Source organism: Dipodomys merriami, unplaced genomic scaffold, assembly GCF_024711535.1.
Source record: "Dipodomys merriami isolate MVZ:Mamm:240054 unplaced genomic scaffold, mDipMer1.0.p SCAF_1896, whole genome shotgun sequence".
Classification (NCBI taxonomy): Eukaryota; Metazoa; Chordata; class Mammalia; order Rodentia; family Heteromyidae; genus Dipodomys; species Dipodomys merriami.
Genome location: NW_027203266.1, coordinates 55,613 through 69,744, shown reverse-complemented (window position 1 = coordinate 69,744; position 14,132 = coordinate 55,613). Strand labels below are relative to the sequence as shown.

Genomic DNA, 14,132 nt, shown 5'->3' with positions numbered 1-14,132 from the left:
GTTCTGCTGAAAATAATCGCCTTACTACAGTGCAGAGACTACTTTCCAAAAAGGTCACTCATGTGATTACTAGGGATGACGATGAGTATACCCCTCTTCATCGAGAAGCCTACAGTGGACACTTAGATATTGTCCATGAGTTGGTGGCTCAAGGCAGATATTCATGCAATAACTGTGAATGGCTGGACATCCCTGCACAGTACTTATACATGGAATAATAACAGAGTGGCTTCTTTATTTCATCATCATGCAGATACCAATGGCCAAGTTAAAGGCCTCTTGACCCCCATGCATCTTGCTGCTGGGAATAGATATAGCAATGATACGCTGGATCTCCTTCTATTGAACCATTATATCAAGTCAGTTCTGAAGCACAACTTGGAAGAAACTGAATTTGATATTGCCAAAAGGATAAGTATGTATCACTACCTCTTTGAAGTTGTGGAAAGCTGTACAAATTGTTCTCCTAAGTCCTAATGGATCAGTTAAGTTTCTTTAATTTCAAAATTGCCAGTCCATCCTATGTGACCATAGAAAATATTTTCACAATACAAAGAAACAGCAATACCTTACTTTAAAAATTCATGTATTCCATGGTATTCTTCCAAGTGAATTGCCTGACTTTGATGTCAAAATATATTTTAGTTGTTTGTATACATCTATAATGATTTCTATAGAGTTTGTGATTTTTTAAATCAGAAAAAAATTTTAATTTATCTGTTGAAATGAGTATTACAGAAACTAAAGATATTTCTGGTGCTTGTCTGAAAAAGTATATTTTAAAATGTTTAGTATTCTGTTTGTATAATGTCCATAATCTGTTTCATTCGCTCCTAGATATAATACTTTGAATTCGACATTGTTTTATAATACATACGTTCATTAATAAATGTGTCCTTTCAGATTGCATTCCATACAGAAACATTTTAAGATTCTTTTAATTCCTAGGTCCTTATAGAATTTTATTTCTTTCGGATAAAATGACAATGTTATTTATTTCAAAAGTTTTATAAAGGTTATGCTATGTAAAGGCCTTTCTAAAATGGTGAAGATTGAATACACTGATGTCAAACTAACTTTTATTTCTATGAATTACATATATTATTACACTTGTATATTTGTAATCAACTTTTGAATAACAGTTTTTCATTTCTTGCATCTGAAGAATGAAAAATATGGAATACTTCACAAATTTTCATATCATCCTTGTGCAAGAGGCATGTAAATCTCTGTATTGTAATTCGGGTAGACCTGCTGCTGAAGCATGTAGTATCCTATAAACTTAAGTAATCAATGATGCAATCTTAAGACAGGTATATATCCTTGGTTGCCTATTTGTAACAAGGAAACCTTATTGTTCCCAAAATTGCTATTCATCTTATTTCTGTAAAATTCTGTGTATGGTGGAAAAAACTTATGTTGTTTGTTCGATTGCTCACATTTGCAAGTTTTTGTAAATGACTATTTTAAGTCTTTTTCATTTGAAATTTGATCATACTTTGAAGCCGTTATAGATAGGTGCAAAGGTAATGGATTTTCAAGTACTTATTTATTAACTGATTTAGCTTTGTGGAGCTAATGGATTCAAAGTAAGCCTTGCTTAAGAGCTACTTCTAAATTTCTGCAGCTTAAAATTTCCCAAATGAGGTCTTGCTGGCACAAATGTCTCCTTGACCTTTTACCCTTGCTTCGTATAGGAACAGCCCAACCAGAATGTCTTACCCTGACAGCATAGATTGTCTTACTGGAGCAAAACTAATCTTAGTTACAAGGGATTATATGGAGACGAACAGTTCAGACAGAACTGTTCGGACTAGAAGGTATTTTTTTTCAAAATATAACTGCTTATTACACCCTACCATTCCAAAAGTAGCTAAAGCCAAGAAGGTGAAAAAATTGTTCATATGCATGATTACCTAATGTCCTGGCCTGACTACCATCCAACCAGGCAGGAAGTTACACCACTGATTTTCTATCACCAAATATATTCCATAGCTCCAGGAGAAGTCCATATGTTTCTCCTCATTATTAGGCCTGAAATTGGTAGTGTTTTAACCACAGTGTTTCCTCTTGCCTCTAAGCTGTACATCCCTGAATGGTAAAGCTTTAGTTCTAATTCTCCCAAACAATGAGGTAGAGGCAATGGAATAATACTTTAAAACAGTTGCCTTTGATTCCCTAACCACAACGGAACAATGCAAAACATTTTCTTATAGATAATTATATATTTTATATTTATATGTGTTGATTTTATATTTCACAAAGTGGATCTTACTGGAATTAATTGATAATTTGACAAATTAATTTATATTATTCCAATAAATAGATTGGAATATAAATAATCAGGATTAGAATATATATTAGAATATAAAAAGGATCAATGCAATGTTTTCGGTATAAACTTGTGATACTTTCTACGTGTTATTGGTCTTCTGAATTCACATGGTAAAAAAAAAAAACAATGTTGTTTTCCTCTAATCTATAAGGGATTTTACTCTGCTGCTCTGTTTATTGTTTTAACTCGCTGGTCCCAAATTGTTTTTCTCCATATTTCTGAAGCATTCTTCCTGATTATACTCAAATTTTGCTGATATGATGTCTAAAAGGTATTATTCTTCTACAGGATCCATGGGTCCTAGGATCCCAGCTCCCAGTTATCCGCATCATCAGATAACTAGGGCAAAAGTTCCCACCTATGCCCATGCAACATGCCAAGAGAAAGTAATTGAAGACCCATCTCAATTTCTCATTTCTTATATTTCAGGGCCCCAATTCCTTGAAATGCAGGAATTAGCAGTGAGCAATTGGGAAATGCAAGGCAACTTAAAATGCAAGATGAAATCACAAAATGTGAAAGTACAGTAATTCAAACCTTCAATTTTCAGATGACCATGCCACATGAGTGGAAAAGACCACAAATGTCACAAGATTATTTGTAGTACCCTTCTCCTAATGGTTAATGAATGATTTCAGTCCAGTATCAGCAGGCTAAAAAATAGTTCCTGAACGATAGATCCATAATTGGTCTACCAATGCTAGGAATACTTGACATAGAGGTCAAATATAATTCAAAAAACATTAATTGAGAATATCCTTAGTGCTTCAAAACACTGGTACTTCAGTAAACTTGGCTCTGTAGTATAAAAATGTTGTCATTCTCAAACAAATGATAACCTACATTTAATCTGCTGAAAGTATATTCCTTTTCAAATAAACTTTTAAAAATCACATTTGCCAAAATAACACTTTACAAGTGATGATATTTAGTGAGGTTACTAGTCTTTCTAGTGTAGGGAGCAAGTTTCAATAGAGTTGATTTATTCACCCAGCACTAATGCCAAACAGGTTCAACCATTCATTAAAGTGTAGGAATAGTACCCCCCACCATTTGTGTTTTTCAGTAGGTGCCTTCAAAATTTTGTTAAATAGTTCAGCCTCCAATATTTCAAACCAAAACATTAGCTAATAAAGTAAATTTCATCACATAAGTACATTTTAAAAAGTCATGAATAGTTGCCTTATCATATGGTGTTTTATGTTTTCCCTATATGTCTAATATAGTAAGAAATATGACTTTAAGTCTTGAATATGGGTACTCATCAGAGATTTGACAAACATACAATCTGTCTTCTATTTCTATCATATTCCTCTACCGTAGTAAATTTTATATTTCTTCTTTTGCCAATAATTATAGGTAGTTGAAAATATTATCCCATGTAAAATAAAATAATCACACACCACTGTACAAAGCCATTTATAAAAACTGGTAGTTAGGAATACATTCTAAGCCATTTTTACACTTTCTTGTTGACTACAGATTAATCTTCCAAATGGAGGGCAATGAAATCATGTCTAGGTGCTTCATGTCTCCAGTCTTGCAAATTGTTACTTCAGATGAATGAATTATGGAAATATAAGCTGACATCAGTTCAAGTATATGCAGAATTGAAACTCCATGGAATGTATATAAACCTTTCAAAGTACTAACAGACAGTTTAACAGAATGAGTATCAGGAAATTAAATTAATAGTAATAATAGTAAAGGAATAATAATAAAGCCATAGAATGAACGAAGAATGGAACAAGGGGCAAGTACAGCTAGAATACTTAATATACACATGTGAGAAAGAAAGTGGTAAATCGGAAATAAATCTTGTAGAAGGGGTTGGTTGAGAATGATAGAAGGAGTGACTCTGATCCCAGAACATTGGACAATTAGATGGACATTTTTGTAACACACTTTCACAACATTTTGAAATTCAGTGAAAAAACACAACAAAAAACAAAAACACACAAAAACCACAACTAAACAGCAATCTCTATAGAGTACGATTATGACCTCTCAAAATTTTAAATAGTTAATGAAGGACAATCTTGGGAAAAGCATACAAAGCTGTTCGAAGTGAGCAATTTGGTGTAGAGGAGAAATTTTAACAGATTTAAATAGACTGTTTAAGGTTATAAATCACCTACATCTGCTGCAAATATTTTCCTCTGCCAGTTCTCTTGGTCTGAAAGGATATTCCAGTCCTGAGCCACACTTGATAGCTTGTGAAGATAGAATGGAAGAAACAAGATCAAGAACCCATTACTCCATTGGAGAAGAAACAGTCGTCTACGTTTTCTCTCATTTCTATTGACTACTTTTATTCATAAGTTTAAGTCAAGTGATTTGAATTAAATATTTCCTTCTTTGTTCTGGCAAAGTAATTGGTCAAAATAATTCACTAAATATTATTAGCCATTTTTTTCTATCATGCTGTTTTCTTGTCCAAGCGAGTCCATTAAACTTCCCGCTTGCATTTGGTTGCCACGGAAACCCAGCATCAATGTTAATGAGGACAATCTCTAATGTAAAACTTTGTCTCCAAAATACCAGTCCAAGAAGCTGTGATCACAAATATTTAGCTATACATTTTTCTTTTTTTCTTTTACCTTGAAAGTCTTCTTTGTCTAAAGTGCCCTCAAAAATAAGTACTCTGCCAATTTTTGGATCAATCACTTATAACCTCAAAGATATTTTGCTAACAAGATGCTTAGAGGAAACCGAAGAATACTGCACTTTTATCTTCTCTCTTAAGACTCTCCTTAGATACCATATCAGGAACAGTGAAGTTATTCTTTGCAAAATTATTTCCATAGATTATTTTTTTCTCTTCATCTTGCATTTGCTCAACAAGATGTATGGAGAAGAATAGAGTTGAATCACCCATACCATGGATGACAGTGTCTTTTACAAAAAGACAATGCTCCTATGTCCTATTTCTCTGTCCTCCTCTTAGCTCTTGCCTGATTTCCAACTAATCACAGATTTTTAGCTTCAAGTCTAATGAAGGTGAAGGACTATAAGGCCTCCCCCATTGCTACATTGTAGGGCTAGATCTCTGGCAGGAGGTAAGTGTGAACGACGCACTCAAGGAACACACGTTGGGAGAACAGGTTTAAGCAGTTCTGGTTTATTTCTGCACAAGGGTTGGGATTTTATAGCTCCAGCTTTCCCAACCTCCTGAGTCCTTCCCAGCCAATTACTTAGCGGGGAGTTGATGATGGGCACTGCTTGGTGACAGGCACTGATTGGTCCCCCGGAGGCATGTAGGGAGCATGGACAGCTCATGGCTGGAAAGCTAGGCAGACGTGCCTGTGGGTCACGTCTCTATGAGCAGGAAGTGTGCTTCAACTGCTACTCTAGCTGACTCAACCAGATCTGACCGGCTCTACCCACAAATTTTGCCTTTTCTTTTAAAAGGACCATCATTATGGTGAACCGTCATTGGAGGCATTTTTGCCGGGAATGCAAGCATTTAATAATTCCTAGGAGAGTAAGCCCTACATGTGCATGGCCTCCCCAGATGACCAGAGAGGATGGCGAAAACCATTGAAACTTTTTAAGCACATCTTCTAAAAAGGAGACAGCGGGAATAAGCTGAATGGTGGTCTGGTTTAGGTGGGTAACATCATGCAGCAGGATTTGGTTGAAGTTTAAGTACTTAAGGAACTTAGGGCCTTTGAGGTCGTTACTAAGTTCAGTGAAATTGGGTGCGGGAGTGGTAAGCTGACAGACAGAATTAGTCATAGCATTACATAGTCCTCCTTGTTGTAATCAAAGAAACGTAATCTGTTCTTGGAGCAAGTCTATTTGTTGTTGGAGCACAAGGAGGCCTCCCTTAAGATGATTGGCAACTTGTAAATGTTATAATTCTATGGATGACAGTTGAGGGATGAGCTGGTTTATCTGTTGCACGGTGGACACGCTTTGGGACAGCAATACAGCGGCGGTGGTAGCTGAAGCCACTGTAGCGATGATTGCGGACCCGATTGCAAGGATCAATCCTACTGCTCTTTTAGTGCACGGATGAATCAATTGAACCTGGGAAAACTGAGAGTCATTAGTAGCCAGAACAATAAATGGGGGAACACGTACCAAACCTGCAAAAGGATATGAGTCATTGGTTTGCCAGTGATTGCTGAGAGTGCAAGTAGCGGAGGAGTTGTCTCCTAGACAAAAAAAGAACGGGGCTCTAACCACTACCATTCCTGACACCTGGTCATATCCAGATCAGTTACAGCGACGAATATTGGCCAATAGGAAAGGGGACAAAATGAGGCAGGAATGTGATGATCAAACGATTGGCATGGGGGGTCCTAGGTCTCCCAATCATCCTCCTGAAGAGTCATAAAACTCCTTTAGATTTTGAGGTTTGGGATCCTTTTCAGATTGGTTGTATATAGCTGGGTCTCTACCCTTAAAAGAGTTTTAAAAGAGAAACTATGAAGATGAAGCAGTGGGTGAGGCTTCAATAGCCAAGAAGCTGTGTTTAATTGGAAATCAGGAAAGAGTTGAGAGGAGGACATAGAAGTAGGACACAGAAGCGTTGTCCTTTTGTAACAGACCTGTCTTCCAAGGTATGGGTGATTTACCTCTATTCTTCTCCATACATCTTGGTGAGCAAATGCAAGAACAAGAGAAAAATAATATATTGAAATAATTTTGCAAAGAAAAACTTCACTGTTCCTGATATGTTATCTAAGGTGAGTCTTAAGTGAGAAGATAAAAATGGAGTATTTTTTGGTTTCCTCTAAGCATCTTGTTAGCAAAATATATCCTTGAGGTTAGAATTGATTGAAACAAAAAGTGATGGAGCACCTATTTTTCTGGGCAATTTAGACACAAGAAGACTTTCAAGGTAATGGAAAAAGAAAAAAGTTAGCCAAGTATTTGTAATCACAGTTTCTTGGACTGGTTTTCTGGAGACAATTTTTACATTAGATTTGTCCTCATTAACATAGATGTTGTTTCATGGCAACCAAATACAAGAGGAAAGTTTAATGGACTCGCTTAGTCAATTAAACAGCATAATCAAAAAAAATGGCAAATAACTTTTAGTGAATTATTTGACCAATTACTTTGCCAGAATAAAGAAGGAAAATGTAATTCAAAATGAATTGACCTAAAAGTATGAATAAAATGTAGTGAAGAGGGATGAGAGGAAAAAATAAAAGATTGTTTTCTCTACAGTGGAGTAATGGGTTCTTCATTTTGTTTCTTCCATTCCATTTTTCCAAGCTATCAATTGTGGCTCAGGACTGGATTATCAAGTTCAGACAAAGAGAACTCATAGAAGAAAGATAATATTTGCAGCAGATATATGTGATTTATAACCTTAGATAATCTATTTAAATCTGTTCAGAATCCTCCTCTACGCCAAACTGCCCTCTTTGAACATCTTTGTTTGCTTTTACTAAGACTTCTCTCCATTAACTGCTTAAAATTTTTGAGAGGTCATATTCATACTCCCTACAGATTGCTGTTTGGTTGTGATTTTTATGTGTTTTTGTGTTTTTTTAACTGAATTTCCAAAGGTTGTGAAAGTGTCTTACAATTAAATATGTCCACCTAATTATCCATTGCTCCTGGATCACAGTGACACCTTCTATCATTCTCAACCACCACATTCTCCAAGATTTATTTCCGATTTACCACTTCCTTTCTCAAATGTGTACATTGAGTATTCTAGCTGTACTTGCCCCTTGTTCCATTTTTCATTCATTCTATGTCTTTACTATTATGGCTCTCTGGTTTCAACTTCCTGATAGTCATTCTGTTAAACTGTCTGTTAATATTTGAAAGGTTTATATACATTCCATGGAGTTTCAGTCCTGCACATACTTGAACTGATGTCAGCTTATATTTCCATAATTCATTCATCTGCAATAACAATTTGCAAGACTGGAGACTTGAAACACCTAGACATGATTATATTCTCATCCATTTGAAAATTAATCTTTAGTCAACAAGAAAGTTTAAAAATGGCTTTGAATGTATTCTTAACTACCAGTTTTTATAAATGGTTTTGTACAATGATGTGTGATTATTTTATATTACATGGAATAAAACTTTCTACTACCTATAAGTTTTGGAAAAAGAAGAAAAGTAACATATACTACTATAGAAGAATATGATAGAAATAGAAGATAGATTTTGTCACATCTCAGATGAGTACCCATATTCAAGACTTAAAGACATATTTCTTACTGTGTTAGACAGAGGGAAAACAAAACAGCATATGATAAGGCAAGTATTTGTGACTTTTTAAAATGCCCGTTATTAAGTGATGAAATTTACTTTATTAGCTAATGTTTAAGGTTGAAATATGGGAGGCTGATCTATTAAACAAATTTCTGGAAGGCACCTACTGAGCAACACAAATGGTGCGTGGTATTACTTTTAGACTTTAATGAATGGTTGAACCTGTCTGACATTAGTGCTGGGTAAATGAATCAACTCTATTGTAACTTGCTCCCTACACTTGAAAAACTTGTAGTGTCACTAAGTGTCATCTACTTATCAAATGTTATTTTGGTAAGTGTGATTTCAAAAAGTTTATTTGAAAAGGAATACACTTTCAGGAGATTAAATGTAGGTTGGTTTGAGAATGACAACATTTTTATACCACAGAACCAAGTTGTACTAAAGTACCAGTGTTTTGAAGCACAAACGATCTTCTCAATTAATGTTTTGCTGAATTAACTTTAACCTCTAAGTCATTTTCCTGACCATGGTATATCAATCACGGATCTATCCTTCCAGGAACTATTTTTGGGCCCACTTATGCTGGACTGAAATATTACATTAGTCATTAGGGGAGGGGTATTAAAAATAATCTTGTGACACTTTCTGATTTGTTCACTTATATGGGCTGGTCATCTGTCAATTCACGTTGAAATAGAGTAATTTCTCTCGATTTTGTGACTTCATCTTTCATTTTAAGTTGCCTTACATTACACAATTGCTTGCTGCTAATTCTTGTTTCTCAAGGAATTGGAGCCCTGAAATATAAGAAATGAGAAATTGAGATGGATTTTCAGTTACTGTCTGCTGGCATGTTGCGTAGGCCTAGGTGAGAAGTATTGCCCCTGTTATCTGATGATGCAGGTAACTCAGCCATAAGATATTAGGACCCATGGGTCTATAGAAGAATAATGTCTTTTAGATATCATATTAGCAAAATTGGAGTATAATATGTAGGAGGAATGCATCAGAAATATGGAGAAAAACAGTTTGGGACCAGTGAGTTAAAACAATAAACAGAGCCTCAGAGTAAAATCTCTTATAGATTAGAGGAAAACAACATTGATTTTTAACAATGTGAATTCAGAAGACCATGAACACTTAGAAGGTATCACAAGTTTATACCGAAGACATTGCATTGATACTTTTTATATTCTAATATATATTCTAAACCTAATTATTTACATTCCAATTCTATTTATTGGAATAAATAAATAACAATTTATTTGTCAAATTATCAATTGATTCTAGTAAGTTTCACTGTGTGAAATATAAAATCAGCACATATAAATATAAAATATATAACTATATATAATATAATAAAATGGCACATGTTTTGTATTGTTCTGTTTTGGTTAGGGTATCCAAAGCAACTCTGCTTTAAAGTATTTTTCCATTATCTCTACCTCAGTGTTTGATAGAGTTAGATTTAAACCTTTACCTTTTGTAGATTTACAGATTGGAGGCAAGAGGAAACATTACCAATTTAAGGCCTAATAACAAGGAGAAACAAATGGACTTCTCCTAGAGCTATGAAAATATTTGGTGATAGAAAGGCAGTAGTCTAAGTTCCTGCCTGGTTGGAAGGTAGACAGGCCAGGACATTAGGTAATCATGCATATGAACAATTTTTTCACCTTCTTGGCTTTAGCTACTTTTGAAATGGTAGGTATAATAAACCATTATATTTTGATAAAAAAAAACCTTCTAGTCTGAAAAGTTCTGTCTGAAATATTCATTTTTCTATGATCCCTTGGAACTAAGATTTATTTTGTTCAAGTAAGACAATTTACGCCATCAGGGTAAGATATTCTGTTTGGTCTGATCCTACATGGAAGAAGGGTAAAGAATCAGGTAGACATTTGTGCCAATGAGACCGCATTTGGGAAAATTTCAGCTGCAGAAGTTTAGAAGTAGCTCTTAAGCAAGGCTTACTTTGAATCCGTTAGCTACACAGAGCAAACTCAGTTGAATAAATAAGTATTTGAAAAAGCCATCCCCTTTGGACCTAGCTAAAAATGCTTCAAAGTATGATTAAACTAAAATGAAAAAGATTTAAAATAGTCATTGACAAAAAAAATTACAAACGTGAGCAATCAACTGAACAATATAATTATTTTTCATTATACACAGAATTTTAGGGAAATAAGATCAGTAGCATTGTTAGAAACAATAAGGTTTCCTTGTTACAAACAGGCACCCAAGGATATAATCCTGTATAAATATTGCATCATTAACTACCTAAATTTAGAGGACATTACATGCTTCAGCAGCACATGAACCCAAATTACACCAATACAGAGATTAACATGGCAATTACAAAGGATGATATGAAAATCTGTGAATTATTCCAGATTTTTCATTCTTCAGATGCAAGAAATGAAAAACAATTATTAAAAAGTTGATTACAAAATTACCAGTGTAACAATACATGTAATCCATATAAATAAAAGTTAGTTTGACATCAGTGTATTAAATCTTAACCTTAGAAAGGCCTTTACATAGCATAATCGTTATAAAACTTTTAAAATTAGGCAACATTGTTATTTTATTCCAAAGAAATATACTATAAGGACCTAGTAAAAAAGGAATCTTAAACTGTTTTGGTATGGAATGCAATCTGAAAGGACACATTTATTAATGAACCTATATATTATAAAACAATGTAGAATTCAAAGTCTTATATCTAGGAAAGAATAAAATAGATTATGGGCATTATACAAACAGAATACAGAATATTTTAAGGTATAATTTTTCACATAAGCACCAGAAATATCTTTAGTTTCTTTAGTACTCATTTCAACAGATAAATTAAAATTATTTCTGAATAAAAAAAAAGCAAAAACTCGAGGGGGTCCAAGATGGTGACGGGGAACTAGGAGAACGCCACAGCTCTCCTCAACCAAAAAGAGAGTTTGAGTTCCAACGTTTAATCTCCCCAAGAGACCGACAACAACAAAAAAATCAACATCCAGAGAAAAACAGGAGTTGAAAAGAAGAATTTCACAACAGAGGAGCTTGAAGACGCCTCCCCCAACGTCTATTGGCCACAAAGCAGCGTGCCAAGCCATGGCCAGCCTGGCCTGGTGGGAGCTACCGGTGGCCCAGATACACAGGGAGTTGTCTGCAGATCACCAGAACCAAAGACCCCTGAGGTATCAGTGTCAGACCGGCTGATCCTGACGAATGAAGAAACCTCCGAGCAGGGAACTTACACAAAGATCCCACCCCTTCCCCTCACTCTCCATTGGAGCAGAGAGGCTCCATCCCACCAAAGCCACTCAGCCCCATGGCAGGAACCTCAGAGATACATGAGATGCCCACAGAACACCAGAGCAGAAGAACTGAAAGGAAGTGGTGCTGATCCAGAGAGCACAAACAAAGACAAACCCCAGCAATCAGAACCTGAACAGAGTCCCCTCCCCACCCCTCGGGTGAAGGTCAGAGGCCAATCCCGTGGAGCGGACCCAAACAGTGTCAATGTAGGCAGTGACAGAAAAGAAACACACAGAGCCACCACCTCTCAGCCTAGCCCACAACCACCTCAATTGAACTCTGTCTGCAATGGCAACCAACAACAACCTACATCACACGGAAACAAATAGCTCCAGGGTGAGTACCCCACAGGGGACAGTGTATTCCTCAAGGGAGACCAGAGCTGGTGCGAATCCCCAGACCCCCTACCCCAAAACCTGCACCACAGGACCCACTAAAACTAGAAACTGTTCAAGAGCTCCACCAGCCCATGAATCAGACTCAGCTGGCCAGGCTAGAATAAGAGAGACCCTGGAAGGAAGCTTAAAAGCCCAAGCCTGGTACAGCGCCACTGGGTCAAGAAACCAACGGTGGAAGAAATTTGAACTGTGTACTCCAAGCTGCGTAATATAGGTGGGATACACAGCAGCACAGGTCCAACAGGTGTGCCCAGGCTGGGGTCTGGGACCAGGCCTGGGGATCTGGTGCCTGAGCAACATAACCAACTCCTCCCAACTGAAATCAGAAGCTGTGCATACGCCTCAGTAGAGGGGAGAAAAACAGGGAACTACACTCCTGGTAATCATGCCTGTGACAGCAAAAGATGCGGGGGGTTCAGGACAAGAGAAGCCCTAACTCCACAAGAACCTGACCCATATATTCTAGGCTAAGAATTGAACAACACAGGCCTCCAGCACCCGATAATAGTCAGGAGCTCAGACTGGTAAGGTCCTCAACAGTACAGTGCTTGTCTTAGGTGCAAGAGGCCCTGGATCTGATTCTTCAGCAAAACATAAGCTGAAAGGGCAAGATGTGGTGCTATGGGTCAAATGGTAGGGTGCCAGCCTTGAGTTGAAGAGCTGAGGGACAGCACCCAAGACCAGAGTTCAAGCCCACAAATAGCCAAAAAAGTAAAACAAAACAAAACATCAGGAGACCATAGCAGACTCCAGCATCTGGGAGAATACTTCCAGCACATCCAAACTAGCCAAGAGCACCTGTAGGAACAAACAGGAGCAGTCTAGGTTGCTCAACCCCTCTAACGGCGGGAACTGCCAGTGATCTACAGCAGAGAGCTGAGAATCCTGTGTGGGTCAGACCAGCAGCTGGAGGTCGGCCCCCAACAGAACCGAGATCAGGTACAGACTCCCTCTACCAGCACAGAAACAGTAACCAAGCAAAGACAGACACCTATTGACCAAAACAAAATTTCAGATTAGTCTGCAATAATCCCTGAATAACCATGAGAAAATCACAGAGAAATATTATAAGGTTTATCAACAGCTAGGATAGCAAGCTATCTCTAAAAGCCAGCAGCAACCCAGGGGAGAGCCCCACTGGGAGCAAAGCAGGAATGGAAGACAAACACTACATCCAAGACATGCTGGAGGCAATGACTCAAGAAATAAAGTGAGAAATAGACCAGAATTTGAAAGAACACCAGGTCAAAATACCAAAAGAGGTGCAGGACATCGAACAGGAGATGCATGCAAAAATAGAGGTAGCACACACCTCACTAAGCCATGAGATAAGTGACAAAATAGAGGCAGTACACACCTCATTAAGAGGTGAGATTAGTATTTTGAAAACCAACATTGAATCCATTGAAATCAACAATGAGTCCATTTCCTCCATGCAAAACACAATGGAAGCCACAGTTAACAGAGTGAACAAAATGGAATTCAGAAGACAGAATACATCAACTGGAACAAAAAATGACAGATATGGAAAATTCACTTAAATTATACCAAAGGGAAATTCAAGGGCAAGCAGATAGTGCCAAGAAAATTAACCTTCATATACGAAGGTGAGGAATATCAAAGCAAGGGAATGCAACACCTATTCCACAAGATAATCGGTGAAAATTTTCCCCATCTCAAAAAAGAACATCTTACCCACATAACAGAAGCATATAGAACACCTAACAAGCAGGATCCCAGGAGAAACACTTCTAGACACATTATAGAATAAATGATAGATCTGAATGATAAGGAAACAATCTTGCATGCAGCAAAAATGAAGAAGGAGCTATACTACTATAGGAAAAATATTAGAATCACTACAGATCTCTCCACACAAACACTGAATG

General features: G+C 36.8%; 1 pseudogene; it reads right to left on the bottom strand.

Moving 5' to 3' along the window:
- Nucleotides 1-1,169: 1,169 nt before the first annotated feature.
- Nucleotides 1,170-1,266, bottom strand: LOC138830332 (U6 spliceosomal RNA; annotated as a pseudogene).
- Between the last annotated feature and the right edge of the window lie 12,866 nt (nucleotides 1,267-14,132).